At 34.3% G+C, this 17,409-nt stretch overlaps 1 pseudogene; it reads left to right on the top strand.

Annotated features, from left to right (window-relative positions):
* Window positions 1-15,437: 15,437 nt before the first annotated feature.
* Window positions 15,438-17,004, top strand: LOC125095692 (elongation factor 1-alpha 1-like; annotated as a pseudogene).
* Window positions 17,005-17,409: the final 405 nt, after the last annotated feature.

Genomic DNA, 17,409 nt, shown 5'->3' with positions numbered 1-17,409 from the left:
CCCATCAAAAAAGAGAACTACAGACCAATATCCTTGATGAACACAGATGCAAAAATTCTCGCCAAAATACTAGCCAATAGGATTCAACAGTACATTAAAAGGATTATTCACCACGACCAAGTGGGATTTATTCCAGGGCTGCAAGGTTGGTTCAACATCCGCAAATCAATCAATGTGATACAACACATTAATAAAAGAAAGAACAAGAACCATATGATACTCTCCATAGATGCTGAAAAAGCATTTGACAAAGTACAGCATCCCTTCCTGATCAAAACTCTTCAAAGTGTAGGGATAGAGGGCACATACCTCAATATTATCAAAGCCATCTATGAAAAACCCACCGCAAATATCATTCTTTAGTTTTTTTTGTTTGTTTTCTCTCAGCACTTTGAATATATGATGCCCTTCCTTTGTCACCTGCCAAATATCTGCTGAAAAATGTGCTGATAGTCTTATGGCTAATCCCTTCTGTGGTTTTGGAATATGGGTGAAGTTCTGTGGGGTGAGTTCAGGAGCTGATGACCAAGAAGGAATTCTTGAAACATCTTTGGTGCAAATTGGTGGCTTATTAAAGCATAGGAACAGGACCCATGTGCAGAAAGAACTGTTACACTGGGGTCTTGAGGAGTGGCTGATTATATACTTAGGAGTTGGGGAAAGTAAGGAAAAGGGAGGTTTCAAAAGAAGTTCATATGCTAAAGAGGATGAACTGCAAGATAATTCATAAGATATCAGAGGTCTTGCCATTGTCAAGTTAAGGTTGTTTTCCCCTCTAGCAAGGCATTACAATTTATTTGGGAGATCCCTGGAAAAATGTCCCACACATCCCACCCTGGTGTTAGGGGTGGGAGGAGGTTGCAGGGTGTCAGCTTGTGCTTTGTCCTCAGCTTGCCTTCTGCTCCCTCATCACTTGTATATGACATGTTTTTTATTACTGATTTTAAGATTCTTTGTCTTTAGCTTTTGACATCTTAATTATAATGTGCCCTGGTGTGTGTTTTTGAGTTCCTCTTATTTGAGCCTCCCAGGGCCTCCTGGATCTGGATGTTTATTTCTTTCCACAAGTTAGGGAAGTTTTCAGCTATTATTTATCAAGTAATTTTTCTGTCTCTTTCTATGTGATATCTCTTTAATGAAAATGTTAATCTACTTGATGTTGTCCTGTAAGTCTCTTAAGCTATATTCATTTTTAAAAAACAATATTATTTTGATGCTCTGATTGGATGAGTTCCTTTTTTCTGCTCCATCTAACCTGCTATTGAACCCCTTCAGTATGTTTTTCTCTTCAGTTATTGCATTCTTCAGATCTGTGATGACTATTTGGTACTTTCTTATATTTTATATTAGTTTGTTGAAGTTCTCATTGTATTCATCCATTCTTCTTCCAAATTTGGTGAGCTACTTTATGATCATGACTTTGAACCCTTTATCAGGTAAATTACTTATCTCCATCTTATCCTCCCACCCTTAGGCTTTATCTGGATATTTCCTTTAGAACATATTCTTCTTCTGTCTTCTCATTTTGTTTGATTTGTTGCATGTTTTCTATATTTCATGAGAAAGAGTTAATTACCTCTTCTTGTTTTGACGCTTGGTCTTGTATAAGAGATAATCTTTATCTTTCACCTCTGCCTTAGCACTTATCTCTTATCTTTGAGACCTTTGTGATTGCTCAGGAAGCTTATTCTATTTTTAATAGCCCTATTGGTAGTTGAGTATGTGCCAAAATCTGTCAGCATCCCAAAGGAAAAGATCTCACTCAGCACCTAGTTTCAGCCTGATTGGAAGCCAGACATTCATACAGTAGCTTTTAAGGTATGAAAATTCTTTAAATTCTTCAAAACAAAATGAAACAAAACAAAAAACCTCTCTTGGTGTATTCAATAGGGTTCAACATGGCTCTATAGATGACATAACAATAGTCATTACAGTGTATGCATATACATAGCTGTGTGTGTATTTGTAAATGTATTTTTTTTCTTGATTTATTACATTAGCTCAGACCTAAAGTGCAATATTGAATAGAAGCCATCCTCACTCATAACTCAGGGAAAATATATCAATATTTCACTTGCTCTTAGCCAAAAGGCCAAGAAACAATATTAATATTTCAATAAGTAATGATTTAACAGGGCATTGCCCATAGATACTATCACATTAGAAAGTTTGTTTCCCTCATTTGCCAGCTTTTTTTTTTCCTTTTACAAATGCATTTTGTATATAATAGTATTTCCAGAAAAGTTTATGGATAAAGGAAAAAAAAGTATTAGATTTCAGTATGTCAATATAAGACAACTATCTAAATTTAATTGATCAATGACAAACTTGCTGCAGTACATGTGACTCTAAAAACCAACCAATCAATGAGAGACTCAAAGTTTTAAAGGTTAGACAATTAGCAGTGGACTCATTCCTTTGAACATCCTTCTAAATTAAAAAAGAGTCTCATCAAACAATAAGTCTTCCAAGGTTGACATTATTTTCCCTGTCATTGTACAACTTGCCCCAAGCAATTGTTCAACTAAAATGTTCATTAAAAAATTTGGGACGCCTGGGTGGCTCAGTTGGTTGGACGACTGCCTTCGGCTCAGGTCATGATCCCGGAGTCCCAGGATCAAGTCCTGCATCGGGCTCCCAGCTCCATGGGGAGTCTGCTTCTCCCTCTGACCTTCTCTTCACTCATGCTCTCTCTCACTGCCTCTCTCTCAAATAAATAAATAAAATCTTTAAAAAAAAAAAAATTAGAACCCTGGGTACCTGGGTGGCTCAGTTGGTTAAACGACTGCTATTGGCTCAGGTCATGATCCCAGAGTCCTGGGATCCAGTCCCACGTTGTGCTCCCAGCTCCACTTCTTTTGACCTCTCCCTCTCATGTTCTTTCTCTCTCTTCAAGTGAATAAATAAAATCTTAAAAAAAAAAATAGAACCTTATTGTGTTTTAAAAGACTGTGCTTAACTATTATAGACTTCCTTTATTTAAATACGTATAAATTTTTTGTTGTTTCAAATATCTTGTGGTAGTGTCTATCTGTGTCTATTTAAATAATCATGAGTGTTTTTCCTTTATCGATTTATTTTAAATACTAATATTCTGTTCTTTTTTACACTGTAACTGGAAGCTTATGTAATTTTTCTTAACCTTACTTCTACCCGTGCTGCACTGTAGTCTGTTCTTTACTTAGAAACCAGAGTATTCTTTATTTTTACCTTGCCTAACCTCCTTCCACCTCTTTCTCTCCAATAACTTCCATCAAAGATAAACTGAAGTATTAGAATATAATGCAGATTTAGATTTCCACAGTACTCTAAAGGCAGTGATAAGTGGGTAAATTTAACCAAATGCTTATATATTGTATAACATAAAAATAAATTTACATTTGGAAATCTGAAACACTTAAGCAGAAGTAAATATTTCACAGAAAATGTTCCAGCCATTTCCCAAACTGAGAGAAACATTATAAAATAATTATGTGATTCAACATATCACAGAAATGCAGAAAACTGTAAATCACCAGGGTTTCAAGAATCTCTATTTTACAAAATGTTTAGCAATATCTGTATAATATGTATCTTTAGTGCTGTACTTCTTTTTACATTTTATGAAGTGTTTTGAATATTAATTTTTGAGGTTATAAAACAGTGTTTTAGGAGGTATTTTTTTCAAACACACATTTCTATAAGGATGAAATATATCTTTCTTCATTGTCATGTACTGGTTTTTGTCACAAAGAAAATCCATATTTCCATTGACTATGTGTGCTACTCTAAATTTTTTTCATCTTTATGATTTATTAAATTTGGGGAAAATGTGGTTCTTCAGCAATTTATATTAGTATGCTCATTTTGAAGGATATGAAAGAAAGCATGTAGAATGATTGTATCAACTCAGCAAATAAATTTACCTTGTGGACCATAGCACTGTGTATAGGAAAACAGCTAATATTTACCATGTGGACTAAAGTGAAGGTATAATTAACATATTTCTGATAACCAGATATTAAAGGACAACAGAGCCAAAGAAAAATAAATAATATGGCTACAAAGGACAATTGATAGTATCACTTCATTACAAATTATGAGGATGTGCTTTTTTTAATGGACATGGGGAAAGCTGTTAAATGAGGATATTGATCAAATAAACATGTGGCTGGTTTCATTAAAATGGAAGGCAGAGAAAAAAACTCTGATATATGTCTGATTACAATGGACAGTATTTAAAGTAAGGTTTTAGATCAGTTTGATTAATTTACTTATACAGTGTATTTTCATTATTTTTAGGTTTGTATTAGTATTATCTGCATAAGGTGATTTTTATACAAAACTTCTAAAAAGAAGTTGTGTTATCCTTTTGTGTTATATATCCACCTACAATTTCTCTATATTTTGGTCCCATGTCAATCACATTTAGGACCAAACATTTAGGATGATAGTAATTTATTATCAAAGTTACTACTTAAAGTAACACTTTGCCAGTGCATTTTGAGTCCGCATGATTATCTATGGATAAATATGGTAGAATAGAAATAATAATCCCTATCATACAAACAGCATAGCTAAAACAAAATTAATATTTAAAGTTAAGTGCTGTGTGATTTTTGGCTCAGGTCATTTATAACATAACTCCTTCCAATCCAAGCATTAGAAAAATGTTGTTTTCACAGATTGTGTACTTAAGGCTGCAAGATTAGTAGTGAACATATATTTCTTAAATCTTGGATCCCTACTAATTAGTTATGGCTTGTTTGATAAACTTTAATTCATCAAATATAAGATTTAATATGATTTTATTTGCTAATTTCTAATGATATTTAAACTATCATTATTTAAACTAAAGATGATTTTTAAACTATCTAAAAATCATTATTTAAACTACCTAAAGATGATTTTTTAATGGAATAATGGGCTTATAGTGACACAGGCTATACAATATAGAGCATTATGTAAAGAAATGGAAATTACATATGTTTCTGTGTTTGGGGAGTGGTAAGTGGTGTTCCTCAAAGTGTTGTGAGTTCCATATATTTCAAAGTATGGATATGTTGCCAGTGTGAATTCCTAGACACAAAAATCTCTCTTAATCAAAGAGAATTATTATCATGCACAGCACATATTGCTTTGAATGTAAGTAATGAATATGCATTACTGAGGATCCATTAGGGGGCCAAAGATATTACTTTCATATTGATCAATAGATCAATTGAATTCTTAGCTGAAATAATTGCACTCACATCTATATATGTCATTTACAATATTAGGAGATGGTTTCCCCATACCAACAAGCAACTCTCTGACACCAACTGGGTGTCCTACAGTTCAACTCAATTCTGACACTATGTATTGGAGGTTCCACAGGTTAAGCATTCATTCATACAGGACCTAACCCCCACACCCAATTCTGATACCAGTCACAAGCCCCAGGTGTAAGTTGTGCTTCCAACTTGCCAGCTACAAATTAGAGGTTCTAATCACCTTTTCTAACTTCGTTGTTAGCTCTACTTCTACCACTTGGCTATAAATCAGAAGTTCCCCTGATCCCCTCCTTGAATTTGATTAGTTTGCTAGAAGGGGTCACAGAACTCAGGAGAAAATTTATATTTACTCATATTTAGAGAACATAATAAAGAATGCAGATAAACATAGAGGTGGAAGAGGGCAGGGTACATAGGAAGGAGTGTGGATATTCCACATCCTATTCAGTTATATCACTCTCTCAACACTTTTACATGTTTACCAACTCAAAAGCACTCTGAATCCTATAATTTGTTGTTGTTTTTTTAAGATTTTATTTATTTATTTGACAGAAACCACAAGTAAGCAAAAAGGCAGACAGAGAGAGAGGGGGAAGCAGGTTCCCTGCTGAGCAGAGAGCCTGATGCAGGGATCGATCCCCAGGACTCTAAGATTACGACCTGAGCCAAAGGCAGAGGCTTTAACCCACTGAGCCACTCAGGCGTCCACTATAATTTGTTTTTGTTTTTGTTTTTTGAGGCCTAACCATATAGGGATGCTTGATCATTAACTTTATTTTCAGCCCTTCTCCAGAATATGGGGGGCTATGGAGATGAAAATTCCAAACTTCTAATTATGACTTGACTTTTCCTATGACTATTCTCATTCAGGAGCCATCCAGATCTACCTCATTAGAAAAAAAAAAAAATAGATACTATAATTTAAGAAAATAATAGGGTTTTAGGAGCTCTGTGTCAGGAAGCAGGGGCAGAGAGCAATATATATTTTCTAGTCTATCAGAAGTCATTCACTATATTTTAGGATTGGTTGTATTTAAGAATATGTTATAATCTATAATGTGGTATATAATAGGGGAATCTTAAAAAGTCAACAACAATCTTTTGTTGTAAAGTCCCATGTTAAAAGATTTTCAAGTAGACTCAAGTGGAGACCAGAACTATGTAAATCATAGTAAATCATGTAAATCATTACTATTCCTCATGTCAAAATGTTGTTTAAACTGGAAAAAAAAAGATTTAGGAAAAATGATAATAAAGGCTTAGATAATACCATATAACTAAGTTGTTCAAAAAATTTCAGTTAGGAAATGGGTACTATTATTTTCAAGCCTATTTTAGAGCAAATTACTCTGAACACAAATCATAAATGTTAGCTGCCCAAGGTCACTGAGTTTAGAATTGGCAGAGCTGGGATTTGAGTCCAAACAATCTTCCTCAGAATTTGTGATCATAATCATTACACAACGCAAATGACATTGCATTTTTATGAGCTATATTTTACCTTGTGAATATGATGTGGGCAGAAGGTTAGAAGGTGAAGTACCTTTGGGAAGGGATGAGGATCCTTAGTTGTAAAAACTGACCTGTGGAAAAGAATAATATTCTCCTGCTGAGCATGTCTCTTATGAGGGGAGGTGAGCTATAAACTTGGGCAAGAAAAGTCAATGCATCTTGAGGGAATATATAGTTCCCAAGAATTCTGGGAAGCCTCGTACTTAGTTCATAACCTTTATAATAAACAATGCTGGTCCCATAATTACATTTAAGGCTTATTGCCCTGTTACAGAGAAATATATGTATCAAATCTAAAATTAAGGCAGCAGAATTACAAACCATGTTCTAGCTACTTCTAGGTGTGTTTAACATCTCAGACAAGCAGAAATATAATTATTTCTGGTTTGCTACAGAAAGGGCCACAGAAAGCCTACTGAATTGGAATCTCAAGGGTGCTACCAACAGATCTGTGATTTCAGAAGTTTATCAAGTGACTCTAAACAGTCATACAAAAGCATTGCTTTAAAACAGAGTAAGGTCTTTCTCAAAAAAGAAGCAGTACTGTATTTCTCTGTGGTGAAAAATAGAAGCTGTCATACATGAGATTTCTTGACAGTTGCTACAAGGAAGAATTTCTCCATTAATTTGTGAAATATCTAAACAATTCCACATACACACACAGACACACATACAAGTGATTGCCAATGATCTTTGATATGAAAATTTCAAGGGAAATGTTCATAACAACTATTAGATAAGTACTTACTAAACCCCACATTGCCACTAAACTATAAAAATTACTCTGCAGGTTGCATATTTCAAGTTTTTACCCACAAAATAGAACATTCTGATAAAAATCATGCTGCATGTAAGCAGAATTTTAAAAATTGAAAGTATAATGTACATAATTTCTGGTTGCCTTTAAGATTTCTTGTATATGAATGATTCTATATAAAGATCTAGAAGCAGGGATGGTTTTAGTGGAGATAAAACATTTCTCCAAAGTAAATTAATTCAAAGATTTACATTTTAATGTGCTTTAAATTTTCAGTTTATTTTGTCTTGCCATTATGTTAATGAAAATGTCTGTGTTAATGTTAGGGGAATTTTGTTGACAAAATTTTATGTTCTTTAAAATATTAGTATTCAAAGCAAATATAGGTGATAATGAAAATTATGTCAGGGTTTATCAGGTGTGATTGCGATCAAATCAGAACAGTTCTTGATACAATAAAATTTCAGCTGTCTTAAATGTGAAGAGGGGCACTTAATTAACATTAAAAATAGTATCACTGCACATCAAGAAAATTCAAATCAAAGCTACAATGCAATATCACCTCACACCTGTCAGAATGACAACAAAAATAACAATAAGTGTTGGCAAAGATATGGAGAAAAATGAATCTTCTTACACTATTTGGGATACAAACTGGTGTAGCCACTCATGAAAACAGTATCAAGGTTCCTCAAAAAGTTAAAAATATAATTATCTATGACCCAGCAATCACACAACTGGTTATTTACCCAAAGAATACAAAAAACATTAATTCAAAGGGATACATGCACCCTTATGTTTATAGCAGGAGCATATACAATAGTCAAGAGATAGAAGCAGCCCAAGTCTCCACTGACTTGGATAAATAAATGGATAAATAAGAGGTGGTGTATATATGGCTGAATGGAATATTATTCATCCATAACAAAGAATAACAACTTGCTATTTGCAAAAACATAGAGTATAATGCTAAGCAAAATAAGTCATAAAAAAACAAATACCATATGACTTCATTCATATGTGGAATGTAAGGAACAAAACAAATAAGTAAAGGGAAAAAGAGAGATAAACCAAAAAGCAGACTCTTTTTTTTTTTTAAAGATTTTTATTTATTTATTTGACAGAGAGAGATCACAAGTAGGCAGAGAGGCAGGCAGAGAGAGAGGAGGAAGCAGGCTCCCCCGCTGAGCAGAGAGCCCGATGTGGGGCTTGATCCCAGGACCCTGAGATCATGACCTGAGCCGAAGGCAGAGGGTTAACCCACTGAGCCACCCAGGCACCCCCAAAAAGCAGACTCTTAACTATAGAGAACAAACTGATGGTTACCAGACGGGAGGTAGATCGGGGAGGTGATGGGGATGAAGGAGTGAACTTGCATGTTGAGCACCAAATGATATATGGAAATGTTAAATCACCATATTATACACCTGAAACTAATATAACACTGTATATTAAATTAAAACAAAAGCTTTATAAAATAAAATTAGCACTCTCACCAATATCTTATGAGTCCCAATATACAAAAAATATGAGCCTTAAATGAAACAGTTATCAGTTAAATATATAAAACAAATGAATTGGTTATCATCCTGGATATAAGTTGAAATGATTCTCAGTCTAATTATATATAATACTGAAGTTTCAGATTTTCAGTCACTGGTTAGTTTAGACATAAAAAAATCAAGAGTTTGAGAGAGAGATTTTGAAATTGTCAATATCATATGCCTTTAGGTACTAACCTGCCTGTAATTAAGGTAATTAGCAGCCATATTTTTCCTACACAATAGACATTTTATTAATAGGCCGAGATGCTTTGATAAAAGGCACATTTGTTCATATTTCTGACTAACACATCTAGAATAAAAACTAGTTCACCTTTTTTATTTGTTCTCTACAGTATTTCTCATATTTTTCTACATTAAGTGAAACATTTTAAGCACAACTATTTCATTATCTCTAATAAGATAAACTATAATAATGTCATCCATATTCTTTGTGAACACTTTGCTACACATGCCCATGTCTTGTTTACTTCTTAAATATGATGCCATATGGAAAAAAAAAATTGACATTAAGTTACTAAATAGACATGTGTATTTTTTGAAAGCTTAGCTAATGATTATTTGTTAACCACTTTATTATTTTTTTGTAGTTTAAGTTTTTATTTAAATTCCAGTTAGTTAACATACAGTGTAATATTAGTTTCGGGTATAGAATTTAGTGATTCATCACAAACAACACCCTGTGCTTATCCCTTTTTAAGTTTAAAATAGTCACTAATGCTATTGCATTGCTTTTACTATTTTTATATAAGGAGAATCTAAAAACATAAAAATGTGGGGCCCATATAGATTTGGTGGGTTTTCTAAAATCAGGAATATTTATGTTTAAACACTGTTGAAGACAAGAACAGTAGTATGTGTTATATGATTTCATTGTGTAGACTCTTTGGCTCATTGAACATCTATGTACAAGTCTCCACAGGAGTAAAAGTATGTTATTCTCATCAAAATACCTACATTATTAGGTTAAAATTTGCTTAAAGGAATAGCTTCTTGGCTCATTTTAACATTTTAGGTTTGTCATGATTTATTTTGATACTTTATATGCAAAAGGCATTTAAAATTATCACATTCACAAAGTTCCAAATAATCTAAATGTCAGCTTGTCAACAAAAAGTATTTGAGTCTATCCATAGTCTAAAAGTATAATGGTTATATTTTTCTAATGATATATCTATTGGATGAGAATAAGTAGACTGGTCTGGATATCAGCAATAAGGAAGAAGAAATGCTGTAGAGTGTAACTTATTTGGGATCACCTAAGAACATCAGACATTCAGCTCACCATAAGTGCTTGCTGAAGCACAACATCTGACAATATGGGACAGTAACCCACTGCTGAGAATCAACAAAAGCAGCGTTGTCAGAATTCACCAGTGCGGCTGGCAAATCTTTCAGATTGTCATACTCTTTTCCCCTCAGGGAGGGCCCTTAGAGATTGTACATGTTGTCACTTGTAAAATTAGAATTTTCTTATGGATGTTCATCTTGATCCCATGCCTTTAAGTGAATGCGGAAGATAAAATAGAAATCAGAGAAAATTAGAATATATGGTTTTCTAGGAGAATAAATAAAACAATTAAGGAAGAAATAATAATTAAATATTATGAGAATATTGTGTTGACCTGAGAAAATACCTCAGGGTAAATTGATAGTACTCACTAACAGCTTCAAGACAGACTGATAAAAAAAAATAAATCTTGGCATTTCTGTTAAAGTTTTGTAAACTCTAAGTATAAAGAATAAGTCATACAAGCTTCTAGGTAGAAAGTAGAGGTTATCAGCAAAGTAATAGTTTTGGTTTTTGTTTTGTTTTGTTTTTGACATTAGACTTCTACCTGGAACACTGAGAGGTGGAATAAAGGTAAATCAGTTCTATATCCCGATAAAATAATTTGTCATAAAAATCATGACTAACAAGGTCATTGTTAACCTATTAGGAAGAACTAAAGATACCAGGTAACAGGCATGGAGTCAGATCTTATATTAATTAAGTACCTGATCTAAGGCAAGTTTTATAAAATAATCAAACAACAAATGATCCCTGAAGATTTCAAAAGTGGAAAAAAATGAGCAGAAGAACCAAGAATGGTGGTAATTGAATCTTGATAACATGTGAGTATCTGTATATCTTTCTACAGCCATAGCATATATATGATAAGATTATATAAATAAAAGGGAAAAGTAAACATAAAATTATAGTAAATATATAACTAACTTAGCAAAATTGGAGTTGAGAAAGAAGAGTTATGGGGAATCTTCCAAGAACCTCATTGAAGAAACAAGGATGAAAACAGAGGAGGGAAAGTAAATGCCATCTAATCTTTTTGTGCGTATATAATATAGCATGCAGGAGCTAGAGCAATACTTTGTGTGAAGTCAGTCACCTGAAAGGGAGAAGTAGTTCTATGTTTTTACAAATAATAATAGAATCATCTGTATCTGCACAAGAAGGCAGAGAAAATCATTTTATTCATGAGAAAACAAGGTACAAGAATGGAGAAACAACAAAGTAATATATCTAAGATTTCACAGGTTTCAAGGTTATTCTAAAAATAACATTATTCTGTTAAAGAAATAAGGACATACCTAAGAGTACTGGTCATGAATTTAAAAGGAGACCACTCAACAGGGCTGGTTTTCTTCAGTTACAGTTAGAAGTGGAATAGACAAGGCTCAGAATTTAGCAAAGGCCAAATTGCCAGGAAAAAATACACAAAGCAGCTGACGATATATGCATGGAGGAGATTATAATAGCTTGACTGTAGAACAAGTGTGTCTACGAGATGGGAGAGGATGAAAAAGTGGTGTTTTTTTTTAAGTACTGATAAATACAAGTGTTAATGGATTTGAGGTACTGGAGAGTGTGAGCTCAAAATAAACTAGAATATGGTCATTCCAAATAGAAAAAATAAAGTAAAATTTTCAAAAATAGACAGAAACAGAGATACTTGGTGTGAAAAACTAAGGTAAAGAAGTAATTAGAGAAAAGTTTATAGTTCTAAATCTTTGTTTTTGAAAAACAAAACAAAACAAAAACAAAAACAGAACTATAATCACTTTTTGGAGACCAAATGGCAAAATACATCAACACAGATTTTTAAAGTAGAATATATGAATCTAAAACTAAGGGTTTTTGTTTTGTTTTGTTTTGTTTTTGTTTTTGTTTTTTAATAAACTAACACAGTAGAAAAATTGCTTGCTACTGGCACATTGGTGTCAATGGAACAGAGTAGTGAGCCCAGATATGGACTCTCAAATATATGGTCAAATAATCTTCAACAAAGTAGGAAAAAAATATCCAGTGGAAAAAAGACAGTCTCTTCAATAAATGGTGTTGGGAAAATTGGGCAGCTATGCACAGAAGAATGAAATTTACCATTCTCTTACATCATACACAAAGATAAACTCAAAATGGATGAAAGGCCTCAATGTGAGACAGGAATCCATCAAAATCCTAGAGGAGAACATGGGCAGTAACCTCTTCAACATTGGCCAAAGCAACTTCTTTTAAGACATGTCACCAAAGGCAAAGGAAACAAAAACAAAAATGAACTCTTGGGACTTCATCAAGATAAAAAGCTTCTGCACAGTAAAAAAACAGTCAACAAAACAAAGAGGCAACCGACAGAATGGGAGATGATATTTGTAAATGACACTATAGACAAAGGGCTGATTATCCAAGATCTATAACGAACTCAAACTCAACACCCCAAAAACAGATAAGCGTGTCAAAAAATGGGCAGAAGACATGAACAGACACTTCACCAAAGATATACAAATGGCTAACAGACACATGAAAAAATGCTCATCATCATTAGCCATCAGGGAAATTCAAATCAAAACCACACTGAGATACCAACTTATGTCAGTTATAATGGCAACAATTAACAAGGCAGGAAACAAATATTGGAGGGGTTGTGGAGAAAGGGGAACCCTCTTACATTGTTTGTGGGAATGCAAGTTGGTGTAACCACTTTGGAAAACAGTGTGAAAATTCCTCAAAAATTAAAAATAGAGCTACTCTATGATCCTGCAATTGCACTACTGGATATTTACCCTAAAGATACAGATGTAGTGAAAAGAAAGGCCTTATGCACCCCAATGTTCATAGCAGCAATATCCACAGTAGCCAAATTGTGGAAAGAGCTGAGATGCCTTTCAATAGACAAATGGATAAAGAAGATGTGGTCCATATATACAATGTAATATTACTCAACCATCAGAAAGGATAAATACCCTACTTCTGCATCAACATGGGTGGGACTGGAGGAGATTATGCTGAGTGAAATAAGTCAAGAAGAGAAAGTCAATTATCACATAGTTTCACTTACTTGTGGAACATAAGGAATAACATGGAGGACATTAGGAGAAGGAAAGGAAAAGTGAAGTGGGGAAATCAGAGGGGGAGATGAACCATGAGAGACTGTGGACTTCAAGAAACAAACTGAGGGTTTTAGAGGGGAGGGGGAGTGGGGGGATGGGTAAGCCTGGTGGTGGATATTAAGGAGGGCATGTATTACATGGACCACTAGGTGTTGTACATAAACAATGAAATTTGGAATACTGCATCAAAAACAAATGATGTATTTTATGGTGACTAACATAACACAATAAAAATTAATGAAAAAAGAAAAGAAAAGAAAATTGCTTGCAAGCTTGGCCAAGGTGAGAACAGAAAGATACTGACAGAGGGTGGATTGTCATACCATGAAAAGAATAAAGCAAGCCTAATGTGAAAAAATAAAACTGAAAAATGTTATAAAATGATAATGTAAGAAAGTGCTAGGTCCATGAAACTTAGTTTGCAGTCCCTTTTGAGGTAAATTAGCATCTTTACAATACTGAAAGTCCTGGGAAGGAAATAGAATGGCCCTTATTTTATTATCAAATTACTAAGAATATATGTCATTTTTATGTAAGAAGAATATTAGCTACTTTATTTTTAAATAGTGACCTTTATTAAATGTTCCTTTTCAAATCATTTTTCAATATTGGGGATTTTCAAAAGAATTAATGCATTCTGAGGAAAATTTTAAATTACTGCATGTTAATATTTACATTTTTTTTCTTGCCTACTTCTACTGCCCACTCTATCTAAAACAAAGCCAAGTAAGAGTTGTAGAAATGAGTACCCTTGTTTCATTCCTGATTGAGTATTATTTATGTTTTAAAATTTAGGAAAGTTTGGAAGTTTTGTACAAATGTGCATATGTAATTTTAATGGCATAAGTACTCAATATATTCTAACAAAAATTATTAGTACAGTTTAATATCTATTTTCTCAAATGACTTTTGTATATTGTTTTTCTTGATGTAACATTATATAAAACACTCAATATATTTCTCAATATTGATATAAATTCTAGAATTAAGGAAGACATTTTTCTTGTTAATATACTGACAATTATTTGATGATGTTTATTAGATATGTGTTCTATATTCATAAATGGGATTATTTTTTAGTGGTCAAAATTGATTAGGGAGCAATTTATATTTGAAATCTAGAAATGTATTTTATACTTTGAAGTAAAGGAAAAAAATTGTATCAATCTTATTTTATAGAAATAAAGGTAATTATGTTACTATTAGAAAAGCCAGGTCATAAAATTGGAGGAAAAACTAGCAAACATTTGGTACCTATGAGGTGGCTTGTGCAGGAAGAGATGAAATTTCATAAAGCCCACAGATAATGCAGTTACTAGCTTCCTTACCATGGAGACCCAAAATATGATAATGATCTTTGAATGAGAAAAAAACTTGAATAAAGTAGTACATAAATTAAAGCCAAAATCCACTTGGAACTCCATGTTCAAGAACACTGGGGAGACATTAATAGAGGAGTTTTTAAACTGGTTGTGCCTAAAACTCAGCTTGTTATACATTGCTTGTTTTATGTACTGCTTTAACGCTATAAAAATAAAATCTGGCTGAAAAATAACTGGGCTACATCTTCTTTATAACACACTGTGCAGTCTATTTGTCCTGGTATCTTCCCTTTAAGTTGGCCAGGAATTTCAGACTTCTTGGTGAGGGAATTTTAGATATAAAACAATCTTGACAGTTTTCATTTGTATCCTAACTTTTGTATGTTTTCAAGTCAAATTAGGCTAATAAAATCTTTGAAATAAAACAGGCATTAGATCTATACTGATTTGCATATGCTGAATTATTTTTAGAGAATTCAAGGCTAAGTTCAGAAAATTATTTCATTTGTATATTTTAAAATAACATGGGCTCTATGAAAAATAGCACAGCATTATAATGGACAATAAAAATGGACTCAAATCTAAGGGAGGTACTTAAGGACCTACATGATATCTGCTCATAATTAAAAAACATAGCAATAGCTTTTTCGCAACGGGTTTGCCGCCAGAACACAGGTGTCGTGAAAACCACCGCTCAACCTAAGCCAGAATGGGGAAGGAAAAGACTCATATCAACATTGTTGTCATCGGACACGTAGATTCGGGCAAGTGTACCACTACTGGTCATCTGATCTACAAATGTGGTGGGATCGACAAAAGAACTATCGAAAAATTCGAGAAGGAGGCTGCTGAGATGGGAAAAGGCTCCTTCAAGTATGCCTGGGTCTTGGATAAACTGAAAGCTGAATGTGAACGTGGTATCACCATTGATATCTCCCTGTGGAAATTCGAGACCAGCAAGTATTACGTGACCATCATCGATGCTCCAGGACACAGAGACTTTATCAAAAACATGATTACAGGCACATCTCAGGCTGATTGTGCTGTCCTGATTGTTGCTGCTGGTGTTGGTGAATTTGAAGCCGGTATCTCCAAGAATGGGCAGACCTGTGAGCATGCCCTTCTGGCTTACACACTGGGTGTAAAACAACTAATTGTTGGTGTTAACAAAATGGATTCCACTGAGCCACCCTACAGCCAGAAGAGATACGAGGAAATCGTTAAGGAAGTCAGCACCTACATTAAGAAAATTGGCTACAACCCCGACACAGTAGCATTTGTGCCAATTTCTGGTTGGAATGGTGACAACATGCTGGAGCCAAGTGCTAACATGCCTTGGTTCAAGGGATGGAAAGTCACCCGTAAAGATGGGAATGCCAATGGAACCACACTGCTTGAAGCTCTGGATTGCATTCTGCCACCAACTCGTCCAACTGACAAGCCCTTGCGTCTGCCTCTCCAGGACGTCTAGAAAATTGGTGGTATTGGCACTGTCCCTGTGGGCCGAGTGGAGACTGGTGTTCTTAAACCTGGCATGGTGGTCACCTTTGCTCCAGTCAATGTTACAACTGAAGTCAAGTCTGTTGAAATGCACCATGAAGCTTTGAGTGAGGCTCTTCCTGGGGACAATGTGGGCTTCAATGTCAAGAACGTATCTGTCAAAGATGTTCGTCGTGGCAATGTGGCTGGTGACAGCAAAAATGACCCACCAATGGAAGCAGCTGGCTTCACAGCTCAGGTGATTATCCTGAACCATCCAGGCCAAATTAGTGCTGGATATGCACCTGTGCTGGATTGTCACACAGCTCACATTGCTTGCAAGTTTGCTGAGCTGAAGGAGAAGATAGATCGTCGTTCTGGAAAAAAGCTGGAAGATGGTCCCAAGTTCTTGAAATCTGGTGACACTGCCATTGTTGATATGGTTCCTGGCAAGCCTATGTGTGTTGAGAGCTTCTCTGACTATCCTCCTCTGGGCCGTTTTGCTGTTAGTGACATGAGACAGACGGTTGCTGTGGGTGTCATCAAAGCAGTAGACAAGAAGGCAGCTGGAGCTGGCAAGGTCACCAAGTCTGCCCAGAAAGCTCAGAAGGCTAAATGAATATTATCCCCAATACCTGCCACCCCAGTCTTAATCAGTGGTGGAAGAACGGTCTCAGAACTGTTTGTGTCAATTGGCCATTTAAGTTTAATAGTAAAAGACTGGTTAATGATAACAATGCATCGTAAAACCTTCAGAAGGAAGGAGAATGTTTTGTGGACCATTTGTTTTTTTTTGTGTGTGTGTGGCAGTTTTAAGTTATTAGTTTTTAAAATCAGTACTTTTTAATGGAAACAACTTGACCAAAAATCTGTCATAGAATTTTGAGACCCATTAAAACAAAAGTTTAATGAGAAAAAAAAAACATAGCAATAAATTTCCATTTTATGTTCTTTATATTTATCATATTATTGGCAATCACTTTACCTTCCCTTGATTTTCTACTCGCTTCAGAGAAATTTTTCTCTAGTAACCTAGCTACTTTACTTTAGAATACCAATTATTAAAGTTTTACTTATATTGCTTCATTAACTATTTCTTCATTGTGTGTAATTTTTGTGTTATTGTCTTATGTCTGATG

Source organism: Lutra lutra, chromosome 1, assembly GCF_902655055.1.
Source record: "Lutra lutra chromosome 1, mLutLut1.2, whole genome shotgun sequence".
NCBI classification, from domain to species: Eukaryota; Metazoa; Chordata; class Mammalia; order Carnivora; family Mustelidae; genus Lutra; species Lutra lutra.
Note: the sequence above shows the minus strand (reverse complement) of the source record. Positions and strands in the feature narration are given on the sequence as shown.